This window comes from Hyla sarda, unplaced genomic scaffold (genome assembly GCF_029499605.1).
Source record: "Hyla sarda isolate aHylSar1 unplaced genomic scaffold, aHylSar1.hap1 scaffold_513, whole genome shotgun sequence".
NCBI lineage: Eukaryota > Metazoa > Chordata > Amphibia > Anura > Hylidae > Hyla > Hyla sarda.
Window position 1 is genome coordinate 222,078 of NW_026610524.1, and position 14,283 is coordinate 236,360.

The window sequence follows — 14,283 nt, forward strand, 5'->3', positions numbered from 1 at the left end:
GCAATGGGCCCCTGTCTTGCTGCTTAGCAATAATGGTATGGGTTTAGGTTCTGCTGTGTGTACTGGTGGTTGACTGCCCCCCAGCCCAGAGTGTGCATGGAAAATTGTCTGGCAGCCTCCCTGACAGCAAGCAGTGATAGTGCCCATGAAGGGGACCTTGTTGGGCCCGCCCCTTTCACGGTTATCGCTTCTCGGCCTTTTGGCTAAGATCAAGTGTAGTATCTGTTCTTATCAGTTTAATATCTGATACGTCCCCTATCTGGGGACCATATATTAAATGGATTTTTGAGAACGGGGGCCGATTTCGAAGCTTGCTTCCGTCGCCCTATGCATTGACCCGATATGGCAGTATCTTCGGGTACAGTGCACCACCCCCTTACAGGGTTAAAAAGAAAGATTCCTACTTTCATTGCTACCTGCTTGCTGGCTAGCCAGCTAGCCAGCCCTGTGGGCCTTGCTGCTGCTGCTGCTGCTGCTGCAGCCAAAAAACAAAAGGTGGTGCTGCTGCTGCTTCTGCTGCTTCTGCTTGTGTCTGGCCGCTGTTGGAGCGTCCAGGCACAGGACTTCTGCTGCTGCTGACTAAATGGCCTCCTTAATTGGATCATTTGAGTAGCCAGCACACCTGTGCAGGTAGGGCATGACATGATAGGCAGCTGCCTTGATAGCGGGTGGGTGCTGAATGTTCCTAATTGACAAAATAAGATTAATGCTTATGAAGAAATATAAAATCTCATCCCTTCCCCAATATCGCGCCACACCCCTACCCCTTAATTCCCTGGTTGAACTTGATGGACATATGTCTTTTTTCGACCGTACTAACTATGTAACTATGTAACATAACATGGGGGGGTCTCCTGGCTGTTCACACAGGTGTGTCATTGCTGTACATTGACCATGCATTGCTTCTGTGGTATTGCAAAGGCAAAGACAAATGCTTCCAGCCATCCATTGCACTAATGGATTGGTCATCAGCTGGCTGTCTATGTCCCGCATCAATATAGACCAAAGTACAGAGGGTTAGGCTATGCTATAGTGCACCTACCTGATGCATCAGAAGGTGCGAGGCCCTTGCTAAATTCTGTGCACAGACTTTGAGATCTATGCTTTAGACTGTATCTAAACCTGCTCCAACATGGACTGACATTCTGGCCTACTTTCAGCCGATGCGACTTGTCTGTCGCTGAACAGTCGCTTTTTATGTATTCAGCACCTATGTATAATGTTGTAAAAATGCTCTAGAAGCTAAAGTCGCAGAAATGTCACACATATTTGGCCTGCAACTTTCTGTGCGACAAATTCAGACAGGAAAAATCAGTATAAATCCTTAGAAAATTATCCCCCAGTGTCTCCATCTGCTGGCGGTATTGAATAAGCATTGCTGCACTGATGGGGTATGCATTAGACGAAAAAAAAGAAGAAAAAGAAGAATAATACGCCCAGAAAAGAGGCGAAAAGGAGAAAAACGTAAAAAAACGTGAAAAAAAAGTAAGAGGAAGAGAAGGGAAAAAAAGGTGGAAATGGGTTTAAAAGTGATTTCGGCGGAGAAATATATATATATATATATATATATATATATATATATATATATATATACGCGCACACACACACATATATATAAACGTATTCTCCGTTGAGATATTGCAGCCGCTGCTGTGTCCAGGCCCAGGAGCCTTAGCACTGTGCTGTGATGTCACTCAATACTACTGACATCACTAGGTGTAAACAACATCTCTCCTTTGCTGTGTATGTGACTATGGAGCTGTTTGGTGATGTCGTCTATTATGGCCTTCATAGAAGCAACAGGAGATTGTTGCATCCATCTAGAACCCTCAGAACTACAGTGCTATGATGTCACTCACTTCCACAGGCCTTGCAGAGTGTAAACAACAACAACCCAGCTTTGTTGTGTATGTAACCAAAGGGATTTGTGATGTCACCTAGAACCTTCACAGCAGCGACAGCTTTATGAGGAGCATCAGCACTGCTCTGCCTGAGCAGAACCATCACCGCCATAGGTTGTCAAATAACCCGGATTTAACCCACACAGGTAAGTCCAATGGGGTGCAGGCATGTCCTCTATGCTTACAGCTTCCCGTGGGTGTTGGTTTGATACCGTTTGGGGACAGCCAAGGAGGCATCTGCAGGCAACAAAGGTAGGTGTGTGCTTGTGTGTGTGTTTCCTATGCAGATCCTAAGCCCAGTGTCACATGCAAGTAGGAGGAGTAAGAAGGGTTCCTGGCAAATCCGGGTTATGGATTGCATTTAAAAAGGCCCCGTGGGAGTGCAATGGGCCCCTGTCTTGCTGCTTAGCAATAATGGTATGGGTTTAGGTTCTGCTGTGTGTACTGGTGGTTGACTGCCCCCCAGCCCAGAGTGTGCATGGAAAATTGTCTGGCAGCCTCCCTGACAGCAAGCAGTGATAGTGCCCATGAAGGGGACCTTGTTGGGCCCGCCCCTTTCACGGTTATCGCTTCTCGGCCTTTTGGCTAAGATCAAGTGTAGTATCTGTTCTTATCAGTTTAATATCTGATACGTCCCCTATCTGGGGACCATATATTAAATGGATTTTTGAGAACGGGGGCCGATTTCGAAGCTTGCTTCCGTCGCCCTATGCATTGACCCGATATGGCAGTATCTTCGGGTACAGTGCACCACCCCCTTACAGGGTTAAAAAGAAAGATTCCTACTTTCATTGCTACCTGCTTGCTGGCTAGCCAGCTAGCCAGCCCTGTGGGCCTTGCTGCTGCTGCTGCTGCTGCTGCAGCCAAAAAACAAAAGGTGGTGCTGCTGCTGCTTCTGCTGCTTCTGCTTGTGTCTGGCCGCTGTTGGAGCGTCCAGGCACAGGACTTCTGCTGCTGCTGACTAAATGGCCTCCTTAATTGGATCATTTGAGTAGCCAGCACACCTGTGCAGGTAGGGCATGACATGATAGGCAGCTGCCTTGATAGCGGGTGGGTGCTGAATGTTCCTAATTGACAAAATAAGATTAATGCTTATGAAGAAATATAAAATCTCATCCCTTCCCCAATATCGCGCCACACCCCTACCCCTTAATTCCCTGGTTGAACTTGATGGACATATGTCTTTTTTCGACCGTACTAACTATGTAACTATGTAACATAACATGGGGGGGTCTCCTGGCTGTTCACACAGGTGTGTCATTGCTGTACATTGACCATGCATTGCTTCTGTGGTATTGCAAAGGCAAAGACAAATGCTTCCAGCCATCCATTGCACTAATGGATTGGTCATCAGCTGGCTGTCTATGTCCCGCATCAATATAGACCAAAGTACAGAGGGTTAGGCTATGCTATAGTGCACCTACCTGATGCATCAGAAGGTGCGAGGCCCTTGCTAAATTCTGTGCACAGACTTTGAGATCTATGCTTTAGACTGTATCTAAACCTGCTCCAACATGGACTGACATTCTGGCCTACTTTCAGCCGATGCGACTTGTCTGTCGCTGAACAGTCGCTTTTTATGTATTCAGCACCTATGTATAATGTTGTAAAAATGCTCTAGAAGCTAAAGTCGCAGAAATGTCACACATATTTGGCCTGCAACTTTCTGTGCGACAAATTCAGACAGGAAAAATCAGTATAAATCCTTAGAAAATTATCCCCCAGTGTCTCCATCTGCTGGCGGTATTGAATAAGCATTGCTGCACTGATGGGGTATGCATTAGACGAAAAAAAAGAAGAAAAAGAAGAATAATACGCCCAGAAAAGAGGCGAAAAGGAGAAAAACGTAAAAAAACGTGAAAAAAAAGTAAGAGGAAGAGAAGGGAAAAAAAGGTGGAAATGGGTTTAAAAGTGATTTCGGCGGAGAAATATATATATATATATATATATATATATATATATATATATATATACGCGCACACACACACATATATATAAACGTATTCTCCGTTGAGATATTGCAGCCGCTGCTGTGTCCAGGCCCAGGAGCCTTAGCACTGTGCTGTGATGTCACTCAATACCACTGACATCACTAGGTGTAAACAACATCTCTCCTTTGCTGTGTATGTGACTATGGAGCTGTTTGGTGATGTCGTCTATTATGGCCTTCATAGAAGCAACAGGAGATTGTTGCATCCATCTAGAACCCTCAGAACTACAGTGCTATGATGTCACTCACTTCCACAGGCCTTGCAGAGTGTAAACAACAACAACCCAGCTTTGTTGTGTATGTAACCATAGGGATTGTGATGTCACCTAGAACCTTCACAGCAGCGACAGCTTTATGAGGAGCATCAGCACTGCTCTGCCTGAGCAGAACCATCACCGCCATAGGTTGTCAAATAACCCGGATTTAACCCACACAGGTAAGTCCAATGGGGTGCAGGCATGTCCTCTATGCTTACAGCTTCCCGTGGGTGTTGGTTTGATACCGTTTGGGGACAGCCAAGGAGGCATCTGCAGGCAACAAAGGTAGGTGTGTGCTTGTGTGTGTGTTTCCTATGCAGATCCTAAGCCCAGTGTCACATGCAAGTAGGAGGAGTAAGAAGGGTTCCTGGCAAATCCGGGTTATGGATTGCATTTAAAAAGGCCCCGTGGGAGTGCAATGGGCCCCTGTCTTGCTGCTTAGCAATAATGGTATGGGTTTAGGTTCTGCTGTGTGTACTGGTGGTTGACTGCCCCCCAGCCCAGAGTGTGCATGGAAAATTGTCTGGCAGCCTCCCTGACAGCAAGCAGTGATAGTGCCCATGAAGGGGACCTTGTTGGGCCCGCCCCTTTCACGGTTATCGCTTCTCGGCCTTTTGGCTAAGATCAAGTGTAGTATCTGTTCTTATCAGTTTAATATCTGATACGTCCCCTATCTGGGGACCATATATTAAATGGATTTTTGAGAACGGGGGCCGATTTCGAAGCTTGCTTCCGTCGCCCTATGCATTGACCCGATATGGCAGTATCTTCGGGTACAGTGCACCACCCCCTTACAGGGTTAAAAAGAAAGATTCCTACTTTCATTGCTACCTGCTTGCTGGCTAGCCAGCTAGCCAGCCCTGTGGGCCTTGCTGCTGCTGCTGCTGCTGCTGCAGCCAAAAAACAAAAGGTGGTGCTGCTGCTGCTTCTGCTGCTTCTGCTTGTGTCTGGCCGCTGTTGGAGCGTCCAGGCACAGGACTTCTGCTGCTGCTGACTAAATGGCCTCCTTAATTGGATCATTTGAGTAGCCAGCACACCTGTGCAGGTAGGGCATGACATGATAGGCAGCTGCCTTGATAGCGGGTGGGTGCTGAATGTTCCTAATTGACAAAATAAGATTAATGCTTATGAAGAAATATAAAATCTCATCCCTTCCCCAATATCGCGCCACACCCCTACCCCTTAATTCCCTGGTTGAACTTGATGGACATATGTCTTTTTTCGACCGTACTAACTATGTAACTATGTAACATAACATGGGGGGGTCTCCTGGCTGTTCACACAGGTGTGTCATTGCTGTACATTGACCATGCATTGCTTCTGTGGTATTGCAAAGGCAAAGACAAATGCTTCCAGCCATCCATTGCACTAATGGATTGGTCATCAGCTGGCTGTCTATGTCCCGCATCAATATAGACCAAAGTACAGAGGGTTAGGCTATGCTATAGTGCACCTACCTGATGCATCAGAAGGTGCGAGGCCCTTGCTAAATTCTGTGCACAGACTTTGAGATCTATGCTTTAGACTGTATCTAAACCTGCTCCAACATGGACTGACATTCTGGCCTACTTTCAGCCGATGCGACTTGTCTGTCGCTGAACAGTCGCTTTTTATGTATTCAGCACCTATGTATAATGTTGTAAAAATGCTCTAGAAGCTAAAGTCGCAGAAATGTCACACATATTTGGCCTGCAACTTTCTGTGCGACAAATTCAGACAGGAAAAATCAGTATAAATCCTTAGAAAATTATCCCCCAGTGTCTCCATCTGCTGGCGGTATTGAATAAGCATTGCTGCACTGATGGGGTATGCATTAGACGAAAAAAAAGAAGAAAAAGAAGAATAATACGCCCAGAAAAGAGGCGAAAAGGAGAAAAACGTAAAAAAACGTGAAAAAAAAGTAAGAGGAAGAGAAGGGAAAAAAAGGTGGAAATGGGTTTAAAAGTGATTTCGGCGGAGAAATATATATATATATATATATATATATATATATATATATATATACGCGCACACACACACATATATATAAACGTATTCTCCGTTGAGATATTGCAGCCGCTGCTGTGTCCAGGCCCAGGAGCCTTAGCACTGTGCTGTGATGTCACTCAATACCACTGACATCACTAGGTGTAAACAACATCTCTCCTTTGCTGTGTATGTGACTATGGAGCTGTTTGGTGATGTCGTCTATTATGGCCTTCATAGAAGCAACAGGAGATTGTTGCATCCATCTAGAACCCTCAGAACTACAGTGCTATGATGTCACTCACTTCCACAGGCCTTGCAGAGTGTAAACAACAACAACCCAGCTTTGTTGTGTATGTAACCATAGGGATTGTGATGTCACCTAGAACCTTCACAGCAGCGACAGCTTTATGAGGAGCATCAGCACTGCTCTGCCTGAGCAGAACCATCACCGCCATAGGTTGTCAAATAACCCGGATTTAACCCACACAGGTAAGTCCAATGGGGTGCAGGCATGTCCTCTATGCTTACAGCTTCCCGTGGGTGTTGGTTTGATACCGTTTGGGGACAGCCAAGGAGGCATCTGCAGGCAACAAAGGTAGGTGTGTGCTTGTGTGTGTGTTTCCTATGCAGATCCTAAGCCCAGTGTCACATGCAAGTAGGAGGAGTAAGAAGGGTTCCTGGCAAATCCGGGTTATGGATTGCATTTAAAAAGGCCCCGTGGGAGTGCAATGGGCCCCTGTCTTGCTGCTTAGCAATAATGGTATGGGTTTAGGTTCTGCTGTGTGTACTGGTGGTTGACTGCCCCCCAGCCCAGAGTGTGCATGGAAAATTGTCTGGCAGCCTCCCTGACAGCAAGCAGTGATAGTGCCCATGAAGGGGACCTTGTTGGGCCCGCCCCTTTCACGGTTATCGCTTCTCGGCCTTTTGGCTAAGATCAAGTGTAGTATCTGTTCTTATCAGTTTAATATCTGATACGTCCCCTATCTGGGGACCATATATTAAATGGATTTTTGAGAACGGGGGCCGATTTCGAAGCTTGCTTCCGTCGCCCTATGCATTGACCCGATATGGCAGTATCTTCGGGTACAGTGCACCACCCCCTTACAGGGTTAAAAAGAAAGATTCCTACTTTCATTGCTACCTGCTTGCTGGCTAGCCAGCTAGCCAGCCCTGTGGGCCTTGCTGCTGCTGCTGCTGCTGCTGCAGCCAAAAAACAAAAGGTGGTGCTGCTGCTGCTTCTGCTGCTTCTGCTTGTGTCTGGCCGCTGTTGGAGCGTCCAGGCACAGGACTTCTGCTGCTGCTGACTAAATGGCCTCCTTAATTGGATCATTTGAGTAGCCAGCACACCTGTGCAGGTAGGGCATGACATGATAGGCAGCTGCCTTGATAGCGGGTGGGTGCTGAATGTTCCTAATTGACAAAATAAGATTAATGCTTATGAAGAAATATAAAATCTCATCCCTTCCCCAATATCGCGCCACACCCCTACCCCTTAATTCCCTGGTTGAACTTGATGGACATATGTCTTTTTTCGACCGTACTAACTATGTAACTATGTAACATAACATGGGGGGGTCTCCTGGCTGTTCACACAGGTGTGTCATTGCTGTACATTGACCATGCATTGCTTCTGTGGTATTGCAAAGGCAAAGACAAATGCTTCCAGCCATCCATTGCACTAATGGATTGGTCATCAGCTGGCTGTCTATGTCCCGCATCAATATAGACCAAAGTACAGAGGGTTAGGCTATGCTATAGTGCACCTACCTGATGCATCAGAAGGTGCGAGGCCCTTGCTAAATTCTGTGCACAGACTTTGAGATCTATGCTTTAGACTGTATCTAAACCTGCTCCAACATGGACTGACATTCTGGCCTACTTTCAGCCGATGCGACTTGTCTGTCGCTGAACAGTCGCTTTTTATGTATTCAGCACCTATGTATAATGTTGTAAAAATGCTCTAGAAGCTAAAGTCGCAGAAATGTCACACATATTTGGCCTGCAACTTTCTGTGCGACAAATTCAGACAGGAAAAATCAGTATAAATCCTTAGAAAATTATCCCCCAGTGTCTCCATCTGCTGGCGGTATTGAATAAGCATTGCTGCACTGATGGGGTATGCATTAGACGAAAAAAAAAGAAGAAAAAGAAGAATAATACGCCCAGAAAAGAGGCGAAAAGGAGAAAAACGTAAAAAAACGTGAAAAAAAAGTAAGAGGAAGAGAAGGGAAAAAAAGGTGGAAATGGGTTTAAAAGTGATTTCGGCGGAGAAATATATATATATATATATATATATATATATATATATATATATACGCGCACACACACACATATATATAAACGTATTCTCCGTTGAGATATTGCAGCCGCTGCTGTGTCCAGGCCCAGGAGCCTTAGCACTGTGCTGTGATGTCACTCAATACCACTGACATCACTAGGTGTAAACAACATCTCTCCTTTGCTGTGTATGTGACTATGGAGCTGTTTGGTGATGTCGTCTATTATGGCCTTCATAGAAGCAACAGGAGATTGTTGCATCCATCTAGAACCCTCAGAACTACAGTGCTATGATGTCACTCACTTCCACAGGCCTTGCAGAGTGTAAACAACAACAACCCAGCTTTGTTGTGTATGTAACCATAGGGATTGTGATGTCACCTAGAACCTTCACAGCAGCGACAGCTTTATGAGGAGCATCAGCACTGCTCTGCCTGAGCAGAACCATCACCGCCATAGGTTGTCAAATAACCCGGATTTAACCCACACAGGTAAGTCCAATGGGGTGCAGGCATGTCCTCTATGCTTACAGCTTCCCGTGGGTGTTGGTTTGATACCGTTTGGGGACAGCCAAGGAGGCATCTGCAGGCAACAAAGGTAGGTGTGTGCTTGTGTGTGTGTTTCCTATGCAGATCCTAAGCCCAGTGTCACATGCAAGTAGGAGGAGTAAGAAGGGTTCCTGGCAAATCCGGGTTATGGATTGCATTTAAAAAGGCCCCGTGGGAGTGCAATGGGCCCCTGTCTTGCTGCTTAGCAATAATGGTATGGGTTTAGGTTCTGCTGTGTGTACTGGTGGTTGACTGCCCCCCAGCCCAGAGTGTGCATGGAAAATTGTCTGGCAGCCTCCCTGACAGCAAGCAGTGATAGTGCCCATGAAGGGGACCTTGTTGGGCCCGCCCCTTTCACGGTTATCGCTTCTCGGCCTTTTGGCTAAGATCAAGTGTAGTATCTGTTCTTATCAGTTTAATATCTGATACGTCCCCTATCTGGGGACCATATATTAAATGGATTTTTGAGAACGGGGGCCGATTTCGAAGCTTGCTTCCGTCGCCCTATGCATTGACCCGATATGGCAGTATCTTCGGGTACAGTGCACCACCCCCTTACAGGGTTAAAAAGAAAGATTCCTACTTTCATTGCTACCTGCTTGCTGGCTAGCCAGCTAGCCAGCCCTGTGGGCCTTGCTGCTGCTGCTGCTGCTGCTGCAGCCAAAAAACAAAAGGTGGTGCTGCTGCTGCTTCTGCTGCTTCTGCTTGTGTCTGGCCGCTGTTGGAGCGTCCAGGCACAGGACTTCTGCTGCTGCTGACTAAATGGCCTCCTTAATTGGATCATTTGAGTAGCCAGCACACCTGTGCAGGTAGGGCATGACATGATAGGCAGCTGCCTTGATAGCGGGTGGGTGCTGAATGTTCCTAATTGACAAAATAAGATTAATGCTTATGAAGAAATATAAAATCTCATCCCTTCCCCAATATCGCGCCACACCCCTACCCCTTAATTCCCTGGTTGAACTTGATGGACATATGTCTTTTTTCGACCGTACTAACTATGTAACTATGTAACATAACATGGGGGGGTCTCCTGGCTGTTCACACAGGTGTGTCATTGCTGTACATTGACCATGCATTGCTTCTGTGGTATTGCAAAGGCAAAGACAAATGCTTCCAGCCATCCATTGCACTAATGGATTGGTCATCAGCTGGCTGTCTATGTCCCGCATCAATATAGACCAAAGTACAGAGGGTTAGGCTATGCTATAGTGCACCTACCTGATGCATCAGAAGGTGCGAGGCCCTTGCTAAATTCTGTGCACAGACTTTGAGATCTATGCTTTAGACTGTATCTAAACCTGCTCCAACATGGACTGACATTCTGGCCTACTTTCAGCCGATGCGACTTGTCTGTCGCTGAACAGTCGCTTTTTATGTATTCAGCACCTATGTATAATGTTGTAAAAATGCTCTAGAAGCTAAAGTCGCAGAAATGTCACACATATTTGGCCTGCAACTTTCTGTGCGACAAATTCAGACAGGAAAAATCAGTATAAATCCTTAGAAAATTATCCCCCAGTGTCTCCATCTGCTGGCGGTATTGAATAAGCATTGCTGCACTGATGGGGTATGCATTAGACGAAAAAAAAGAAGAAAAAGAAGAATAATACGCCCAGAAAAGAGGCGAAAAGGAGAAAAACGTAAAAAAACGTGAAAAAAAAGTAAGAGGAAGAGAAGGGAAAAAAAGGTGGAAATGGGTTTAAAAGTGATTTCGGCGGAGAAATATATATATATATATATATATATATATATATATATATATACGCGCACACACACACATATATATAAACGTATTCTCCGTTGAGATATTGCAGCCGCTGCTGTGTCCAGGCCCAGGAGCCTTAGCACTGTGCTGTGATGTCACTCAATACCACTGACATCACTAGGTGTAAACAACATCTCTCCTTTGCTGTGTATGTGACTATGGAGCTGTTTGGTGATGTCGTCTATTATGGCCTTCATAGAAGCAACAGGAGATTGTTGCATCCATCTAGAACCCTCAGAACTACAGTGCTATGATGTCACTCACTTCCACAGGCCTTGCAGAGTGTAAACAACAACAACCCAGCTTTGTTGTGTATGTAACCATAGGGATTGTGATGTCACCTAGAACCTTCACAGCAGCGACAGCTTTATGAGGAGCATCAGCACTGCTCTGCCTGAGCAGAACCATCACCGCCATAGGTTGTCAAATAACCCGGATTTAACCCACACAGGTAAGTCCAATGGGGTGCAGGCATGTCCTCTATGCTTACAGCTTCCCGTGGGTGTTGGTTTGATACCGTTTGGGGACAGCCAAGGAGGCATCTGCAGGCAACAAAGGTAGGTGTGTGCTTGTGTGTGTGTTTCCTATGCAGATCCTAAGCCCAGTGTCACATGCAAGTAGGAGGAGTAAGAAGGGTTCCTGGCAAATCCGGGTTATGGATTGCATTTAAAAAGGCCCCGTGGGAGTGCAATGGGCCCCTGTCTTGCTGCTTAGCAATAATGGTATGGGTTTAGGTTCTGCTGTGTGTACTGGTGGTTGACTGCCCCCCAGCCCAGAGTGTGCATGGAAAATTGTCTGGCAGCCTCCCTGACAGCAAGCAGTGATAGTGCCCATGAAGGGGACCTTGTTGGGCCCGCCCCTTTCACGGTTATCGCTTCTCGGCCTTTTGGCTAAGATCAAGTGTAGTATCTGTTCTTATCAGTTTAATATCTGATACGTCCCCTATCTGGGGACCATATATTAAATGGATTTTTGAGAACGGGGGCCGATTTCGAAGCTTGCTTCCGTCGCCCTATGCATTGACCCGATATGGCAGTATCTTCGGGTACAGTGCACCACCCCCTTACAGGGTTAAAAAGAAAGATTCCTACTTTCATTGCTACCTGCTTGCTGGCTAGCCAGCTAGCCAGCCCTGTGGGCCTTGCTGCTGCTGCTGCTGCTGCTGCAGCCAAAAAACAAAAGGTGGTGCTGCTGCTGCTTCTGCTGCTTCTGCTTGTGTCTGGCCGCTGTTGGAGCGTCCAGGCACAGGACTTCTGCTGCTGCTGACTAAATGGCCTCCTTAATTGGATCATTTGAGTAGCCAGCACACCTGTGCAGGTAGGGCATGACATGATAGGCAGCTGCCTTGATAGCGGGTGGGTGCTGAATGTTCCTAATTGACAAAATAAGATTAATGCTTATGAAGAAATATAAAATCTCATCCCTTCCCCAATATCGCGCCACACCCCTACCCCTTAATTCCCTGGTTGAACTTGATGGACATATGTCTTTTTTCGACCGTACTAACTATGTAACTATGTAACATAACATGGGGGGGTCTCCTGGCTGTTCACACAGGTGTGTCATTGCTGTACATTGACCATGCATTGCTTCTGTGGTATTGCAAAGGCAAAGACAAATGCTTCCAGCCATCCATTGCACTAATGGATTGGTCATCAGCTGGCTGTCTATGTCCCGCATCAATATAGACCAAAGTACAGAGGGTTAGGCTATGCTATAGTGCACCTACCTGATGCATCAGAAGGTGCGAGGCCCTTGCTAAATTCTGTGCACAGACTTTGAGATCTATGCTTTAGACTGTATCTAAACCTGCTCCAACATGGACTGACATTCTGGCCTACTTTCAGCCGATGCGACTTGTCTGTCGCTGAACAGTCGCTTTTTATGTATTCAGCACCTATGTATAATGTTGTAAAAATGCTCTAGAAGCTAAAGTCGCAGAAATGTCACACATATTTGGCCTGCAACTTTCTGTGCGACAAATTCAGACAGGAAAAATCAGTATAAATCCTTAGAAAATTATCCCCCAGTGTCTCCATCTGCTGGCGGTATTGAATAAGCATTGCTGCACTGATGGGGTATGCATTAGACGAAAAAAAAGAAGAAAAAGAAGAATAATACGCCCAGAAAAGAGGCGAAAAGGAGAAAAACGTAAAAAAACGTGAAAAAAAAGTAAGAGGAAGAGAAGGGAAAAAAAGGTGGAAATGGGTTTAAAAGTGATTTCGGCGGAGAAATATATATATATATATATATATATATATATATATATATATATATATATATATACGCGCACACACACACATATATATAAACGTATTCTCCGTTGAGATATTGCAGCCGCTGCTGTGTCCAGGCCCAGGAGCCTTAGCACTGTGCTGTGATGTCACTCAATACCACTGACATCACTAGGTGTAAAACAACATCTCTCCTTTGCTGTGTATGTGACTATGGAGCTGTTTGGTGATGTCGTCTATTATGGCCTTCATAGAAGCAACAGGAGATTGTTGCATCCATCTAGAACCCTCAGAACTACAGTGCTATGATGTCACTCACTTCCACAGGCCTTGCAGAGTGTAAACAACAACAACCCAGCTTTGTTGTGTATGTAACCATAGGGATTGTGATGTCACCTAGAACCTTCACAGCAGCGACAGCTTTATGAGGAGCATCAGCACTGCTCTGCCTGAGCAGAACCATCACCGCCATAGGTTGTCAAATAACCCGGATTTAACCCACACAGGTAAGTCCAATGGGGTGCAGGCATGTCCTCTATGCTTACAGCTTCCCGTGGGTGTTGGTTTGATACCGTTTGGGGACAGCCAAGGAGGCATCTGCAGGCAACAAAGGTAGGTGTGTGCTTGTGTGTGTGTTTCCTATGCAGATCCTAAGCCCAGTGTCACATGCAAGTAGGAGGAGTAAGAAGGGTTCCTGGCAAATCCGGGTTATGGATTGCATTTAAAAAGGCCCCGTGGGAGTGCAATGGGCCCCTGTCTTGCTGCTTAGCAATAATGGTATGGGTTTAGGTTCTGCTGTGTGTACTGGTGGTTGACTGCCCCCCAGCCCAGAGTGTGCATGGAAAATTGTCTGGCAGCCTCCCTGACAGCAAGCAGTGATAGTGCCCATGAAGGGGACCTTGTTGGGCCCGCCCCTTTCACGGTTATCGCTTCTCGGCCTTTTGGCTAAGATCAAGTGTAGTATCTGTTCTTATCAGTTTAATATCTGATACGTCCCCTATCTGGGGACCATATATTAAATGGATTTTTGAGAACGGGGGCCGATTTCGAAGCTTGCTTCCGTCGCCCTATGCATTGACCCGATATGGCAGTATCTTCGGGTACAGTGCACCACCCCCTTACAGGGTTAAAAAGAAAGATTCCTACTTTCATTGCTACCTGCTTGCTGGCTAGCCAGCTAGCCAGCCCTGTGGGCCTTGCTGCTGCTGCTGCTGCTGCTGCAGCCAAAAAACAAAAGGTGGTGCTGCTGCTGCTTCTGCTGCTTCTGCTTGTGTCTGGCCGCTGTTGGAGCGTCCAGGCACAGGACTTCTGCTGCTGCTGACTAAATGGCCTCCTTAATT

General features: G+C 46.2%; 7 non-coding genes across 7 annotated transcripts; all 7 read left to right on the forward strand.

Annotated features, from left to right (window-relative positions):
* Window positions 1-183: 183 nt before the first annotated feature.
* Window positions 184-374, forward strand: LOC130338064 (U2 spliceosomal RNA). The gene has a single exon (XR_008878837.1). It is a non-coding gene; the product is annotated as a U2 spliceosomal RNA (small nuclear RNA).
* Window positions 375-2,466: 2,092 nt separating this feature from the next.
* On the forward strand, window positions 2,467-2,657 carry LOC130338065 (U2 spliceosomal RNA). Its single transcript, XR_008878838.1, has one exon. It is a non-coding gene; the product is annotated as a U2 spliceosomal RNA (small nuclear RNA).
* A 2,089-nt stretch (window positions 2,658-4,746) lies between these two features.
* LOC130338066 (U2 spliceosomal RNA) lies at window positions 4,747-4,937 on the forward strand. Its single transcript, XR_008878839.1, has one exon. It is a non-coding gene; the product is annotated as a U2 spliceosomal RNA (small nuclear RNA).
* Window positions 4,938-7,024: 2,087 nt separating this feature from the next.
* LOC130338067 (U2 spliceosomal RNA) lies at window positions 7,025-7,215 on the forward strand. Its single transcript, XR_008878840.1, has one exon. It is a non-coding gene; the product is annotated as a U2 spliceosomal RNA (small nuclear RNA).
* Window positions 7,216-9,303: 2,088 nt separating this feature from the next.
* Window positions 9,304-9,494, forward strand: LOC130338069 (U2 spliceosomal RNA). Its single transcript, XR_008878842.1, has one exon. It is a non-coding gene; the product is annotated as a U2 spliceosomal RNA (small nuclear RNA).
* Window positions 9,495-11,579: 2,085 nt separating this feature from the next.
* On the forward strand, window positions 11,580-11,770 carry LOC130338070 (U2 spliceosomal RNA). Its single transcript, XR_008878843.1, has one exon. It is a non-coding gene; the product is annotated as a U2 spliceosomal RNA (small nuclear RNA).
* Window positions 11,771-13,868: 2,098 nt separating this feature from the next.
* On the forward strand, window positions 13,869-14,059 carry LOC130338071 (U2 spliceosomal RNA). Its single transcript, XR_008878844.1, has one exon. It is a non-coding gene; the product is annotated as a U2 spliceosomal RNA (small nuclear RNA).
* Window positions 14,060-14,283: the final 224 nt, after the last annotated feature.